The sequence below is a fragment of the Xiphophorus couchianus genome, chromosome 22, assembly GCF_001444195.1.
Source record: "Xiphophorus couchianus chromosome 22, X_couchianus-1.0, whole genome shotgun sequence".
NCBI classification, from domain to species: Eukaryota; Metazoa; Chordata; class Actinopteri; order Cyprinodontiformes; family Poeciliidae; genus Xiphophorus; species Xiphophorus couchianus.
Genome location: NC_040249.1, coordinates 6,747,850 through 6,762,787, shown reverse-complemented (window position 1 = coordinate 6,762,787; position 14,938 = coordinate 6,747,850). Strand labels below are relative to the sequence as shown.

General features: G+C 38.9%; 1 protein-coding gene across 3 annotated transcripts in view; it reads right to left on the bottom strand.

Moving 5' to 3' along the window:
* grid1a (glutamate receptor, ionotropic, delta 1a) overlaps positions 1-14,938 on the bottom strand; it is a 336,282-nt gene that overhangs the window by 57,874 nt on the left and 263,470 nt on the right. The gene's annotated exons all lie outside the window — the stretch shown is intronic.

Sequence of the window (14,938 nt, the reverse complement as noted above, 5' to 3'; positions counted from 1 at the left end):
GATTAATGCTTTAAATCAGGGGTGTCCAAAGTCGATCCTCGAGGGTCCTGAGTTTTTGTTCTCTCCCTGGTTTAACACACCTGTATCAAATGATGGCTCATTAGAGGCCTTAGGAGAACACTGACATGCTGAGAAGGTTGTTTCTACCAAGAGGGAGAGAACTAAAACATGCAGGATGCCGGCCCTCGAGGACCGACTTTGGACACCCCTGCTTTAAATCTTCAGTACATGTAATTTGCTTCCTAATCTCCCTCACATGCCTAATTTGATCTCAGAGTAGAGGAGAAATAAAGTGGAACAATGCACAATAAACCAAGCTAGCCTCTAACATGTATTTTGGTAAAAAGTCTTTTTTAAAATGAATTTGAGAATGGAGCCTGGAGTGGAGTATTAAAGAAACTGCACCAACTTCACTTTTTTTTAACCTGATCTTCCAAATACATTTAGATAATGAGTATTATTACTCACAATGTCAGTCAGGCTGCTGGAGATAAGCAGCAAACACTGCAGGATTTGCTTTTAACGAAAATAATGGTATCACCAAGTACTGCCCTGTTTAACCAGAAGATAGATTTTGTCACTGATTTTCTGCTGTACAGTGCCCATAATTTGAGCAAATGACTGTTTACAATGATCATAGTAATCTTTTCTCCAAAAACTGTGTAACTATTTTATAAATAGCATTGTGGACTGAAGGAAAACCACATGTTAGGACAAAGGATGCTTTAAAAATATTTTAACCCTGGTATCTCCTGAACACAAGGGCACACTTTTCTGCAAGTTTTAATCTTTCCTTTTATTATCCCGCCACACTCCTATCACAGTGTTTCCTTTCTGAAGTTGAAAGCCATCTGCACAGCCAAAAGCCTTCTATTCAAAGGTGAATTTTGGGTGAGAAAATCAGATTTCTCTAATCCCTATGCTAACCTCCTTTGTAAGGTGGTTATGATAGAGAGCAGAGAGTAATCTGGTGTTCTTGGTGTAAATGAATGCACATAATGACTCCAAATGCTTTGAACATAGGTGAAGTAATCTCACAAATAATTTTCAACCCCCCATGTCATCACTGAGATTGCGTGAAACTTCCGACTGTCATGGTTCAACGTATCAGAATTTGATGCCTGTAGAAATACGTTCAGAGTAGTACAACCACAACTTTTCACTTTAGGTTTGAAGCCTCAATACAGCGTGTTTCAAAAATATTTTGAAATATCGAGGATGTATTCCATTCAAAAAAACAGAAAAAAATTAGCAGAGTCTGTAAACGTCAAAACTTCCTCCATGCGCAGATCAGTGCAACGTTTACATAATGTCAGTGTGGCACATTTCAGATGCCACAAAAATGCTTAATTTACAGAAACAATGCAAAGTTCAAATAAGTTCAAAAGGTTTTATGGACAGGCAGTTCATGAAGGTACTGTTCACTGCTATTTTCAATTTGCTTGCCTATCAATGGTGCAGTGACAAAATCACAGTCTGTTTCCTTTCATCTTGAGACCTGAATGCTTTTAAGGACATATGGGACTTACTTTTATTTGCAAGTTACAATAAAACTATGGCATCTGTTTGCCCAGCAATGTGAGAGCTGTATCACTTTAACAAAACTTAAATCTCAAACATATTTTAAAGCCATTAAACCTGTAACTTATAATCAGCATTTATTGGGTTTTTAAAAGCAGATATTTTTTAAAGGCACTTTTTCACAACAACAACAAAAGAAAACAATTGCAGACACTTTTAAAACAGGAAATGTAGGAACAAAGAAAACTCTAGCAAGGAGAACCAGACCAAACCAGGAAGGCAACACTAGATGCTTGTGAGGTAAAGTTTACCAGGGAAAATGCCACAGAAGACAATAAATCACCCCAAAATATTCTTCTACATCTTTAGTAATTAGCTTCAGCCATGGGCATTGCAGTAGTTATGTGCGCTGGGGACATGTCCCTCTCACTTTTGAAAACAATTTGTTTGACTCCCCCCCTCATATTTACAATAAAATATTACTTCCCCCAGCGCCGTTTCCATCTACCTACAACAACTCTCTACTCTGCATTCACTAGTACAGGCTGCTGAAAAGGTAAAGTCAATCCCATAAACATCTCACGATGTCTGGCTTGTGTCTACAACAATTAATGTTCTACCTAACATTAATTGTTGTGCTGAATTGAAATGTGTTGGATTAGTTTGACAATTTTAGATTATGTTTAGGGATTTATTTCTATGAAATGATCATTTGTCAGAATAATTACTACAGTCTTTCTAGAACATGGGCCATAATTTTTCATCTCTTAATCATCACAAGCCTTTTGCCAGTTTTTTTTATTTTTTTTTACTTTTTTTATATATATATATATCTAATTATACTGCGACAGGTGCTACAATAAAAAAAATAAAATGGTTTCCTGGTATTTGGGCAAAGACGCAATAGTTCAATTAAGGGATTAGTCATTACTACAGAGTCAATTCATTGTGACTAACAAAAATAAACTGACAAGCTACAATAATTGACTACTATGTATGAATTACTATTCAAACTTAAAGGGAGTGAAAGGTCTTTTTTCCCTGGCAGCCATAGAAGTCACACATTGTTTTTTTTTTTTCTTTCTTCAATGTGAGAGAAGAGGTTAGGGTGATAAATGACACGCAAGCAAGATATTGTTATGAAAGAGGTGGATTGCATTCAAGCTTAAAAACAATCAAGTTGTCTCAAATCAAGCAACTGTGCATTTGATTAAATGGTAATCTGGATAACCTGCCAAGCTTGTCATGAGTGAGAGCTGATTGTGAATCTAATGGCAAATAATCACAAAAATATTTCTTGTAATTGCAGTAATGAGAAAATAGCAACAAATTCCTGCCATGTGCGAGCAATCTGTCCATTCTCACATCACGGATTATAACATCTCGCTCTCTCTAAATAAAATCTGACAATGGTAGCTATTGTTTGCCTTGAAGATAAAACCTTGACATTCCACAGAAACGACAGTTCTTTGGGGATAATTCATTCTTCCAGACAAAATCTGTCAGATGGCATAATGGTAAAGTCAAGTGTTGTGGTGAGAGTTAGTTAACACAAACAATGCCAGCTGGGATTGATGTCTTGGCGCACAACAGACAACAATGCTTGAAATGTTCTGCGTCCTTTTTGAAGGCCGGCTAAACACTGACAATACCAGACACCATGGAAATGAACCTTTGCGAATGAAATGGTGTTTGAAATCTGATGCTCAGCTACATCTGTACTGACGCAACAAACACATAATTGATCTGTCATTCTGGAAGACCTCATTCTTTGCTGCGTATTGTTTTCTCCAGTATCGTCCTCCAGGGGGGAAAAAGTCAAGAAAGGCAGTGAAAGCAGGAGTGTTATGAAAATGCAATTAGATAAGTGAAGTATGAAATCGAAGACGAAATTGATGTTAGTTGCAGCAACGATTTAATGTACTAGCGCCTAAGGTTGGCTGTGTGGGAATCTAACTTTTGCACTATTCTGATTAATCTGTTCCTTGCTAATTTCATGTCTGTTAAACTGAGAAAGGATCTTCCTCTCTGCATAAAAGTAATCACATCAAAGTCTAAAATCAATCTCATAAGAGAAATGCTATGAGCATCTAGGTACAATACTTTGACACTGTGTGTAATTTTTTTTATTTGAAATGTAGAGAAATTTACATTTCTCTAGTAATTAAAACATAAGACAAAAGAACAGCATTCAAAATATTTTAACCCTTTCATGCTTGAATTATGATCCTTTGTGTCAGAATTTTTTTTCCATTTTTAAGAAAAATTTTCTTAAGGCATGAAAAAAGGTAGGAAAATTTTTTTGTGAAAAAAAAAAAAAAAAAAAAAAAATATATATATATATATATATATATATTCTTTTTATGTGATCAATTGTAATTTTGGCCAAATACAAAGTTGTTATTTGAAAAATACATCAGTAGTATTGTTCCTTAGGGGTTATCTGACGTCACAATATATTTTTTTTACTTGCAAGAGTCGTCTACAGTAGAAGGAGGGACCGGGTCGGTTCTCATGCTTTTTTGTCTGCCGGCCATATTGTATTTAACAAAAATAATTTCTTGCATTTGCAGCTGATGGCCACTTCAGTGGTCTGTGTGCATTTATAATATAAAAATCCACAGGAAGCACAAGAAAATGGCTTTTAGATAGCTGTCCACTGTAGTGACCGCTATGCATGAAAGGGTTAATTCCTGCTGTGAGTGGTCAGAAATTTTATTTGTAGAAAAGGTGATGCAATGTCACATACAACATAGCGGCCACTGACAATTAAGACTTCAGCATCTTGCATTAAGTATAACTAAAGCAGACATTACAAAAACATCTGCAGCATCTACTTGTAAGATTTGTTAGTGCTATCTTGTGGCATTTGACAGTGTGCTCTCTGACAAAGAAAAAAACCAGTTTATTTTCTGACTGTCCGGTCACCGGTCAGGGCCGGTCAAGCAGGTTATCAGTCTGCTCCAGTCAACAGCCCATTTTTTGGTGGATCGCCACATAAATCATCCTACAACAGCTGTTAAATACTGTTAGAAATACTGTTAGAAATTTTTATATGCGGAAAGATGCAAACTAAAACGTAATTACAATGAAGAAATTGCTGTGTGATTTCAAATAAGAAGGTGGTGGAGTCTATGACTTGTAAGGAAATAAGTGCTGAGACACTGCAGGAGATTATTGAAATTATTTCACAAGCATTTCTTTTGAATGAGCAGCATACTTCAGTCACACCTGCACCAGAAGGATGAATTTCTTCATCAGCATGTCAAGGAGTCTGGTCATGAGCTATTTATTTTATTCAGGTATCTTGCTAGGGCTGGATTTGGGCACCCTGTTAAAGGTGTTCAATATAAAAACAATTGTAAAACTCTAGGGCTACCTTTCCAAGATCAAAATGTTTGCACTTTGACTGATAAAGTCTGCACTTGTGCAACTTGCAAGAGTTTGTTTGGACTTTTAGAGTTCACATTTTTACTTTCTAAAAATGTAGCATTACTACAGAAAATGGGAGAAGCAAAACTGTCTGCAGCACTTCAGCTACTTCTAAAGTAGAACAAAGGAAGTTATTGATCTAGTTGCACAGTTATTATTACATTTAAAAAATAGTGCATAATGGGGCGTGCTGTGGTGGGGCAGGGGGTTAGCACGCCCCACGTTTGGAGGCCTTAGTCCTCGACGCGGACGTCGCGGGTTCGACTCCCGGTCCCGACGACCTTTGCCGCATGTCTTCCCCCCTCTCCTCACCCTCCTTCCTGTCTGCCTACTGTCAAAAAAATACGTGCCACTAGCGCCGCAAAAACTCTTCGGAGAAAAAAAATAAATAAAAATAGTGCATAATAATTAACAGCTTTAAATGCTTTATGAGGCCATTCCAACTCAGTTTCACATGGAACAACATCCTGGTTTTCTCATCCCGATAAGGAAGAAAAACTCTTCCTAAAAGAACATGGATTTGTTTGTCTTCTTCAACTCACTCTGTTCCTCCTTCTCAGTGTTGTATAGTAACGAAGTAAAAATACTTCACTACTTTACTTAAGTATATTTTGGAGTACTTCATACTTTCCTCGAGTATGAAAATTTTTGATGACTTTCACTTTTACTTCACTATATTTCCGAACTTAATTGCGTACTTTTACTCCGATACATTTTCAATGTGTGGTTTAGTTACTCGTTACAAAAAAGCGAGAGAGAGAAACGCAAAGTGTTTTGACCCCACCTACTGATTAGCAAGTAGCAAGTAGGCTACCGAACAAAGTCCGTAGCCTGCTTGCCTGGGCTTGTTCATCACCACCAATAGGATACACCTGTTTCGCTTCTCCCATTAAACACAAAGCAAGTCTCGCAATCAGCAGCAGCCACATGGAGGAGGAGACGGAGACCACAACGACTGCAACTACGTCGGACACGGCTCCAGGGGAACCACCAGCTGGTGATGAGAGCCCATGGCCTTATTTAAACACAATATACTCTTTTGTGGGTGTTAAAGATTCGTCGTACCGCATGAAGTTTATGTTATTCCTGCCCGAAGATGTGGAAATTCTATCTTACAAAAACTCCCCGTCCAACTTGAAGAAACACATCGAGGTAACTTCTTATGAAATGGTTATAATCCTCCTGTGTCAGTAACTATAGCTTGGTCACTAGACACTACTGTATTGTGAAACGTTGACCATAAATGAACTTTGTTTGGCATTGTTTCAGTTCCACACGTGGTGTATTTAGCTTAGGCCTAATGTTGACTGTAGCAGGCTACCTAGACTCCTCTGTTCAAGGGGGGACAGAAGCCATAGCGATAGCAATTTAGACTCAATTTAACGAATATAGGAAAGGCATGCAAGTTCAAAACCAGGTTTACAAAAAAGGTCTCCCTCTTCAGATGCCAATAAGCTGCATTTCCCTCCCAATTCTTTTTTTCTTTTGCATAATGACCAGTTGTGTGCACCACCTACTGACTGTAGCATTGACTGATTCACTGATTTGTGAGGTAGAGTAATCGTAACAGCTCTTTTTCTTCATGTTGGCCGCATTTTCTGTACTATTTATTTTTCTCATTTTCAGCACTGACCTTACTTGAAGGGAAAACTTAAGGCTTACAAAAACTTTGTATTTTCTGTCCTGGAGGGTATACTAAGAAGCTGGTTCAATTGTAAAGCAGGTTAAGTTAACCTTGTGCTATAGGTAAAGCACCTAATTTTCTTAACTAAATGATGCCTGCAGGTATATCTGTTAGCAGGTTTAATTTTGCCTGCACTTGGTTGGGTACATTATTTTAAGTGTATTTGACAAGTTTACCAAAATATAAAAAATGTCATTCAAACTGCATTTGCTTTGTTTTACTTTTTACTTTTACTTTTCATTACATTACTTGAGTACATCCATTTTTACAGTAATTTCCATACTTAAGTACAAGAAGTTTCAGATACTTTAAGACTTTAACTCAAGTAACATTTCAGTCAGTGACTTCGACTTTTACCAAAGTCATATTTTGGAGAGGTACTTATACTTTTACTTGACTGTGAGATTTCAGTACTTTATACAACACTGCTCCTTCTCTCACCTAATATAAATACAATATCAACATTTGCTTCATTTGAAGCAATTCACTCTAATTTCTAGGTAAGGTCAGTGCACATAGCAACCAAACTTTTTTGTGTGTTGATTTTAGGCGAATTGCTTCCACAGACTCTTGGCAGTAATTTAAGGAAGATGGACAATGAAAAGGTCTCGGTAGCAGACACAGCTCTCAATGTTCCCTCTGTGATAGGGTCTCACAAAGTAACCAGGAAGGAGTAATGAGGTCTGTCATAAAAGATTCACAATACTTCCTTTGACCCCAGCCTTGCCACTGTTGCTGTGGAAACACACTTTTAAACACACTTACTCTGCTCTATTAACTCAGCGTTGAACAAAAAGGATGCCAACTGGCCTTGGTTCGCAACTGTGGAGCAATTCAAACCATAAAAAGTAGAGTTGTATATAGAAATTCAACCTCTCTAACAAATACTAAGATCTCAAGAGATAGTGCAACTGGTAGAATCAATAGACCAGAACAAATCTTTACTGACCTTACAGTAGTCAGTATTCAAAACCATACCAGCCTTACAAGAGAACAGCACAGCCATGTCTCATTAAAAACAAATCTTGACACCCGTTTGCCATGGCACCCAGGCTGCTAGCTTCTACCTGTGCATAAATAGTTTTCCACTTGCTTACGATGCAGACATGATTGGAATCCTCATTATGAGGCAGCTTCAGAATTTTCTAATCAAAATGAGATACTTTTCTGAGGCGATGGACAAAAAATAAAACAAGTGGATAAATGGAAAGATTGTATGGATGGATTGAGACAGTATGAATATATAAAGCGCTTACATTATGGGACCAAAAAAGATCTGAACATTTTATATTACATCTTTTATTCAGATTGTAGAGAAACCAGTCATAATGCATATTAGAATCTACACCAGTTGGGGTTTTACTCTACCTTTTAATAAGTGTAACTGGGAAAACCCATAACACTGAGTTAAGTGTTACATTTAGTGTTAGCGTACACTGTTTGTCAAGTAGAAATGCACACTGTTATTTTCGTCAGCCATTTTTAATGTTGAAAGGTTTTTGAAAAAACAAAGTGAGAGGTCAAACATACAAAATAAAACATTAAAAAAACCGTTTTTATTTATTTATTTTTGTTGTTGTTGTTGGGAGAAGCTTGTTAACGTGCCTGTGTTGTATTTACATTGATTGTACCCTGAGGAACCACAGATGAAAACTAGTCTTTACGGCTAACTCTGGCACATTTTGCAATGTGAATCGTCCCTTTTGACATCAACAAACAACAACCACGCCTTCTCTTCTTCCCATCCAATCTTTTCTTGATGCTTTTATTTGCAGACTACTGGTTTTTATTGGCTGGAGTGAGTAGAGAGGTGTCAGTATCACATACAATTTTGTGTCAAAGGAAAATACTACAAAAATGTCCACGCTGTAGGTGTGTGAAAGCATGAAGTTGCTCTTCTTTGACTCTCCAGAGACATATTCCTGTGGGTAGCTGTGGGCTGTTATGTGGTGAGAGGTACGTCTGTGATTCACAAACAGGATTAAAACGCAGTGTGACGACTTTTGAATGTCACACCAGACTGAAGAGCTTCCAAAGTAGTCCCATTCACCAAGGCAGTAAAAGCCACTGGGCTGAGGCTTTTGGAGCAGTTTTCACTGTATATTTCAGTATCACAATGTGTGTACTGTAGTCTTTCTTTGGGTTCACTCCATTTAAAGAGAAGTGTTTTGGGGTACTGCTTATAAATGATCTTCAAAGGAATCTCATTATATTCCACTAACGCTCTCCTGGAACTAATTGGAAGAAATATTCTTTTTTCCATTTCGAGCCCTACATTTGGCAAAAAAAAAAGCTTATTTGCGATTGTTTTTTTCCTTCCTCATCTATATAATACAATCATCCCACTGCAGTTTATCCTCATACTGTATAATATCACCAGAACACAAATCTGTCACCCTCAAAGAAAATTTACACAGTACATCATTTTAAAATCTTGTATTATCTTTTACCTATTCTGCAAAAAAGTTACTATTTCCAGACTGATGCATGCATAGCAATTTTTTAAAAACTTTCAATGTTATCTTTTCATTCAACCACAGTTAAACAGAGGCAACTTGCAAGTACAAAAATGTTACTTTGTACTTAACAAGTATTTCACTTGGTGTGCAGCTAAATTATGAACTAATTTCAGATCTAAGATTTTAAGGAAACAAGATCTGATTTATGAATTATGTGACGAAGCTGAAGACTTAGACATGCAGAAATATATTTACTTTAGAAGCAGAAGAAGTATGTACTTTGTCCCAACACACATGTCGCATTGACAAAAAATTTAGTTTTTAGAGTATAAATAATTTGGAGCAATATTTATTGCTTGTTAATGTTAATATTTTAGGAAACAAATTTTATTAAAGAAATTTTTGAAACAAACCTTTGATTAAAATATGTGTTTTGTTTTTCTGGACAGAATCAAATTAGTTCTGCTTAATGTTTTAAAGCTTACATGTTCAACGCAGCAAAAATTGTCCTTTGTATCCTTTTTATGAGACATCAGAAAAAGTACTGCTTTGGCCAGTGTGTTTTTTTTCCTGATATTTCATGCATTTCCATAGTTTTTCCTTTTGAGAAAAATTTGAACTGTTTGAAATTAATTTTGGTCACAAAAAACACAGTGGCTCATTGTCTGGAAACAGTATCTTCATAATGTCTCAAACTTCAGTTAGCAACTTATAAGCGGCACATCTGATTTTAGACCGACTCAATCTGGCTTATACCAGCTTGCTTTACTTGAGTTACAACTAATTATAGCATGTGCTAATTCTATAGTTTGCTCATGTAGATACATCTAAAAACTGCTATCAAATACTTAGACTTCAAATTTTGAGTTTAAGACAAGTCATTTCACCACATTGCAATATTTAATTACATTGTACTAACAAATTGAGATTTATAACTTCATTTAAAATAAATTAAGAATTTCTTTGTTTATAGCAACCTGTTAAAGTTTGAAAAAGTAAGTCACTGGGTCTCATTTACTAAATATTTCTGTTATTTGATGCTGTATAATATCTGCTGTGATGGATGAATGACAGAACAGGAAGCGGCTGGACAAACTCATTTACAGGGCTGGTTTGATTGTGAGCAAGGTGTTTGGAGTCTGCAGGGATTGTCTTTGAGAGGTTCTGCTGGAGGAAGGCACAGGGAATCCTGGCCTGTGAGAGTCACACCTTTCACCCCATGCTGGCTGAGCAAGAGAGCAGCCATTTTGAAAAGATTCCTGTCACTGGGCTGCAGGACAGTATGCTTCATGAGGTAATTTATCCCCACAGCTTTACGCAGCAAATGTCTGTAACCAATGATTTGATTTTATAATGAGATACATTTTATTTCACTTTCTTAGTTTATTCTATTCATTCATTCATTCATTCATTTAATTAATTTTACTGTATTTTACTATTGGACAAAATTATTAAGGGATCTATAAAGTAATCTTGATATGGATTTAAATACAATAACTGCCTTCCATAACAAGATGATTCGATTTTAAAACAGCTAATTAGCCATTTATCATGCATTAGGGATCTTATATTCTCTTGACAACACAACAAATAATCTCAACTTCTTAACCAATCCTCTTCAAGTGGCTCTCTGTTGAAAGTCGATCTTTAGTTTTATATATTTTAATTGGAAGTGTAAATCTAAAATAAATTTCTTTACTTACATTAGGGAACAGCTGAGCTCTGTAACTCTACAGTTCAGACCCCTTCTGCCACCATGGTGGCAACCTCAGAAAGCCTCTCAGCCCCCGCATGTGCTGTGGGCTTGTTTCTCATATTACTTCCAAGGAAGTACTGCCCTCCAGGTACACTCACACATTTAGACAACTCCACACGTCGACTGCTGTAATCTCTGCTCCAGGGTACACTCTCATGCTGTGTTGTGAAAAGTGCCTGAAAGTTACAGCTGGTAGACAAACTGCCAGCAGAGTAGGGTGACGAAAAAAAGCAATAAGGGAGACTAAAATATGAAGATGGTCTTGTTAGATGATCATGATTTCAGAATATGAATGCAAAAATATAGTCTGCAGCACTTTATTGTGCACCCCAATAAAATTATCCAACCATCATTGTTCTATCAAAATCATTGATATTGACCACAATAAAAAGGAATTTCAGAGTATGTAGACAAGAGGCACTACAATGTATCACAAATTGCTTCTCAAGGGCATTTTTAAGGATCTAACAAGTATCCAAATCCTCGTGTGAAAAATAATGCCTGCAGCAAAAAGCCATTATCTCCTGTTTTTGCTTTTGGAATATACCGTATTTTCCGGACTATAGAGCGCACCTCACTATAAGCAAAGTTTAAAAAAAAACTGGAAACCTACATATACAGGTAAAAGCCAGTAAATTAGAATATTTTGAAAAACTTGATTTATTACAGTAATTGCATTCAAAAGGTGTAACTTGTACATTATATTTATTCATTGCACACAGACTGATGCATTCAAATGTTTATTTCATTTAATTTTGATGATTTGAAGTGGCAACAAATGAAAATCCAAAATTCCGTGTGTCACAAAATTAGAATATTACTTAAGGCTAATACAAAAAAGGGATTTTTTAGAAATGTTGGCCAACTGAAAAGTATGAAAATGAAAAATATGAGCATGTACAATACTCAATACTTGGTTGGAGCTCCTTTTGCCTCAATTACTGCATTAATGCGGCGTGGCATGGAGTCGATGAGTTTCTGGCACTGCTCAGGTGTTATGAGAGCCCAGGTTGCTCTAATAATGTGGCCTTCAACTCTTCTGCGTTTTTGGGTCTGGCATTCTGCATCTTCCTTTTCACAATACCCCACAGATTTTCTATGGGGCTAAGGTCAGGGGAGTTGGCTGGCCAATTTAGAACAGAAATACCATGGTCCGTAAACCAGGCACGGGTAGATTTTGCGCTGTGTGCAGGCGCCAAGTCCTGTTGGAACCTGAAATCTCCATCTCCATAGAGCAGGTCAGCAGCAGGAAGCATGAAGTGCTCTAAAACTTGCTGGTATGGTATGGACATCATGGCATCTAACTCTTCAACCAACACATCGAACCCCAACTCACTTTTTGCTCCAATTCAAGTGAGTACCCTTGAGCACTTAGGGGTTACCCTGGCCTGGGTACTCTACTGCCACACTGGTTCTTGGCCCAGGGGACATCCTATGAGGATCTTCGTTGCCCTACAAGGATATGTCAAGCTTATCCTACGACCCATCATCCTCCAGAAATGGGGGTTAGCTTCATCCCTCTTCGCTTGTTACCTGATGGGCCGTACCCGCATCAACTGGCGCAGGGGCGTTGTGGTCTGTCTATGGCTCGTCACCGATACCACAGCCCTCATACTGGAGTTGGTCCTTGGGGGTCGTCAAGCCACTCGAACCGCCCCACTTAAGATCCTCACAGCTATTCTAGAAGGGCTCTTCGCAGTATCTATCCTCGTCTACTTAGCGCGCCAAGCCTTGTCCATCAAAGGTCGGGGCAGGCGCATATGGCTACAAAAGTGGATAGTTCTGGCTCTTTGGGCAACGGTTTGGGGGATCTTGGTGGTCCTCTACTGGCTTCAGGAAACCTCAGACCTAGCCATCGTTGTATGGATGATGACCTATGCTGCAATATTCCATGATTCCGCTCATGTCTATGATTGAGGCGAACCAGCTCCAGATCACGACATTCCGGTTCCTGTGATTAATTCTCCCTGGCTGGCAGCCCAAGCAGGCACACGAGCTTAAACCAGCTACACTCTCCGCTTTCGCTTTTGCATATTCGTTGTGTTAGTGTTAATCCGAAACCCCTAATCGTGAAGTTACCTAGGTTGCTGTTTCTTCTCAGGCACCAACCTGCTGTGTGGGATGTGGGATCGCCGCAGAGTCCTATGGATTCATATGGGTTGCATCGTCCTCCCGCTGGTGTCACCGTTGCGTGAGCAGCCGTATCACCGATGTAACGGCAATTCTCTGCGCCACAGGGCAAGGAGATTTGCCTTACATAGCGGCCTCCACATCTCGATCCCTGGAACGGGTGCACAAAATAGTGTGGACCTCTGCCTTTGGCCAAGAAGACGACGCCCTTACAACATCTCCAATACGCACGGGACTCCTGCTGCCCGTGATTCAGAAGTTATGGGAACACCAGCTTACTCGACAATGCCTGCCAACTCTACACCTTCTCGATGGACGAGTTGTGGCAGTAGGCGAGTACCTTCCACCAGCGTGTCCCGTGTCGCCGGATATGTTTATCGATGTCGGATGCCAAACCAGCAGTGCGACTAACAGAAAAGGTACCCAAACTGAGATTCTCAGTTCATCTCACCAAGCGTGCCAGACAGAAGACACCCTCTTCGTGTCATCCCCTTCACCAGATCCGCCTTCCACCGATATGGATTTTCAGGATCTACTGACTGAGTTGGAGGGATACTGTAACAACCCACCAACACTGCCAGACTCTGAGATGGATCTGTCTTCGCTTCTGCAGTCTTCCCTGGAGGACATTAGCCCTCCCGGATCAGCAGGATCTCCACTTCCTCCACAGTTGGACGCCGAATGCTGGATTTCTCCGCCGTCCAATCTGACAGAGTATGAGGTTGTGGATACCTGGACACCATCATCATCTCCGGTTGCCTGCTACGAACAGGACATCTTGACTGCGGATTGCGGTGATGGACTTGACCTCTTTTGACTTCGGACTTTGTGTTTTCTGCGATGCACCGTCCGATCTCAAGGAGGGGGTGTCAAGAAAACTGGTAGGGGGTTTGAGATCTATCCAGGTACACGCAGAAACAGGTGCATGAAAGCCTGAGGGAAATAAAGCAATCTTGTGTTTTGATTTATAATGATTGAGTGTTTTGATAATGATTAAGTTGAATATGGATGAATACAATAGGTAAAATGACTGTATGTAAGTAATCACTGAATGATTTACTGAATGATTCTGAAGTGTACAAATCATGATCTGTAATAACATGACGACAATGAAATGATTAAGGTTTGATGATATATAATAAGTAAAAGAGGTGATTAATGCTTATGATTAATGCTTAATGGAAATCAGCACATAAGTTTTTAATATTTGACTGTGTTTAAAAGTTAATCAGAGAAAAGCACATAGTTTTTAATGTTAAAAGGAGAAGGGGAAAGAAGGAGAAGGGAAACTTGTGAGTTCCTGCTGTCGCAAGCAGTTCTGAACAGATGGCCAGACGCACAGGATGGGTGGGGTGGTATGGTTGGCTAAGAACAACACGCTGAGGAAAGGACGGTACTTTCCATCCCAGCCAGCAGACAGGAGGGGCCGAAACCACGTAAACTAACACTCCCCATACACATATATGGCAGAGAACTGTATATAAGCAGACGGAAAAGGAGAAGTTCTTGTTCTTTGTCTGCGGCACTGAAGTAGAGCTAACACGAAGAAGCAGATCGAGGAAACAACAGCAGACCACACCCTGGAGCCACGGGGAAAGCTGAAGCTTCTTGCCGCCAAAGGGAGACAAGTTCCAATCGTCCAACCCGGGTTCCTGATTCGATCGTCGGTCTTACCTCAACCCAAACATTGCAACAGACTTGGAGAAAGGACAAAGGTCCCGGAGGGATAAAAGAGTTGGGTTTTCAAAAGCAATTGAACCCTCTCTACTTTGCTTCCATTCTAAAGAGGATTTTTTCACACAAAGGATAAAAACTCAGACCAAGGTTTTCGGACGTTCCTGTTGCCAAAGATCCACCACCAACTGGGTACGAGTAGAATTCGCTTCCTAAAAAGCTATCTCAGAATCTGCGACATAGGTTAAGGAAAGAGACAGGAGGGTATGATTATACATGTTG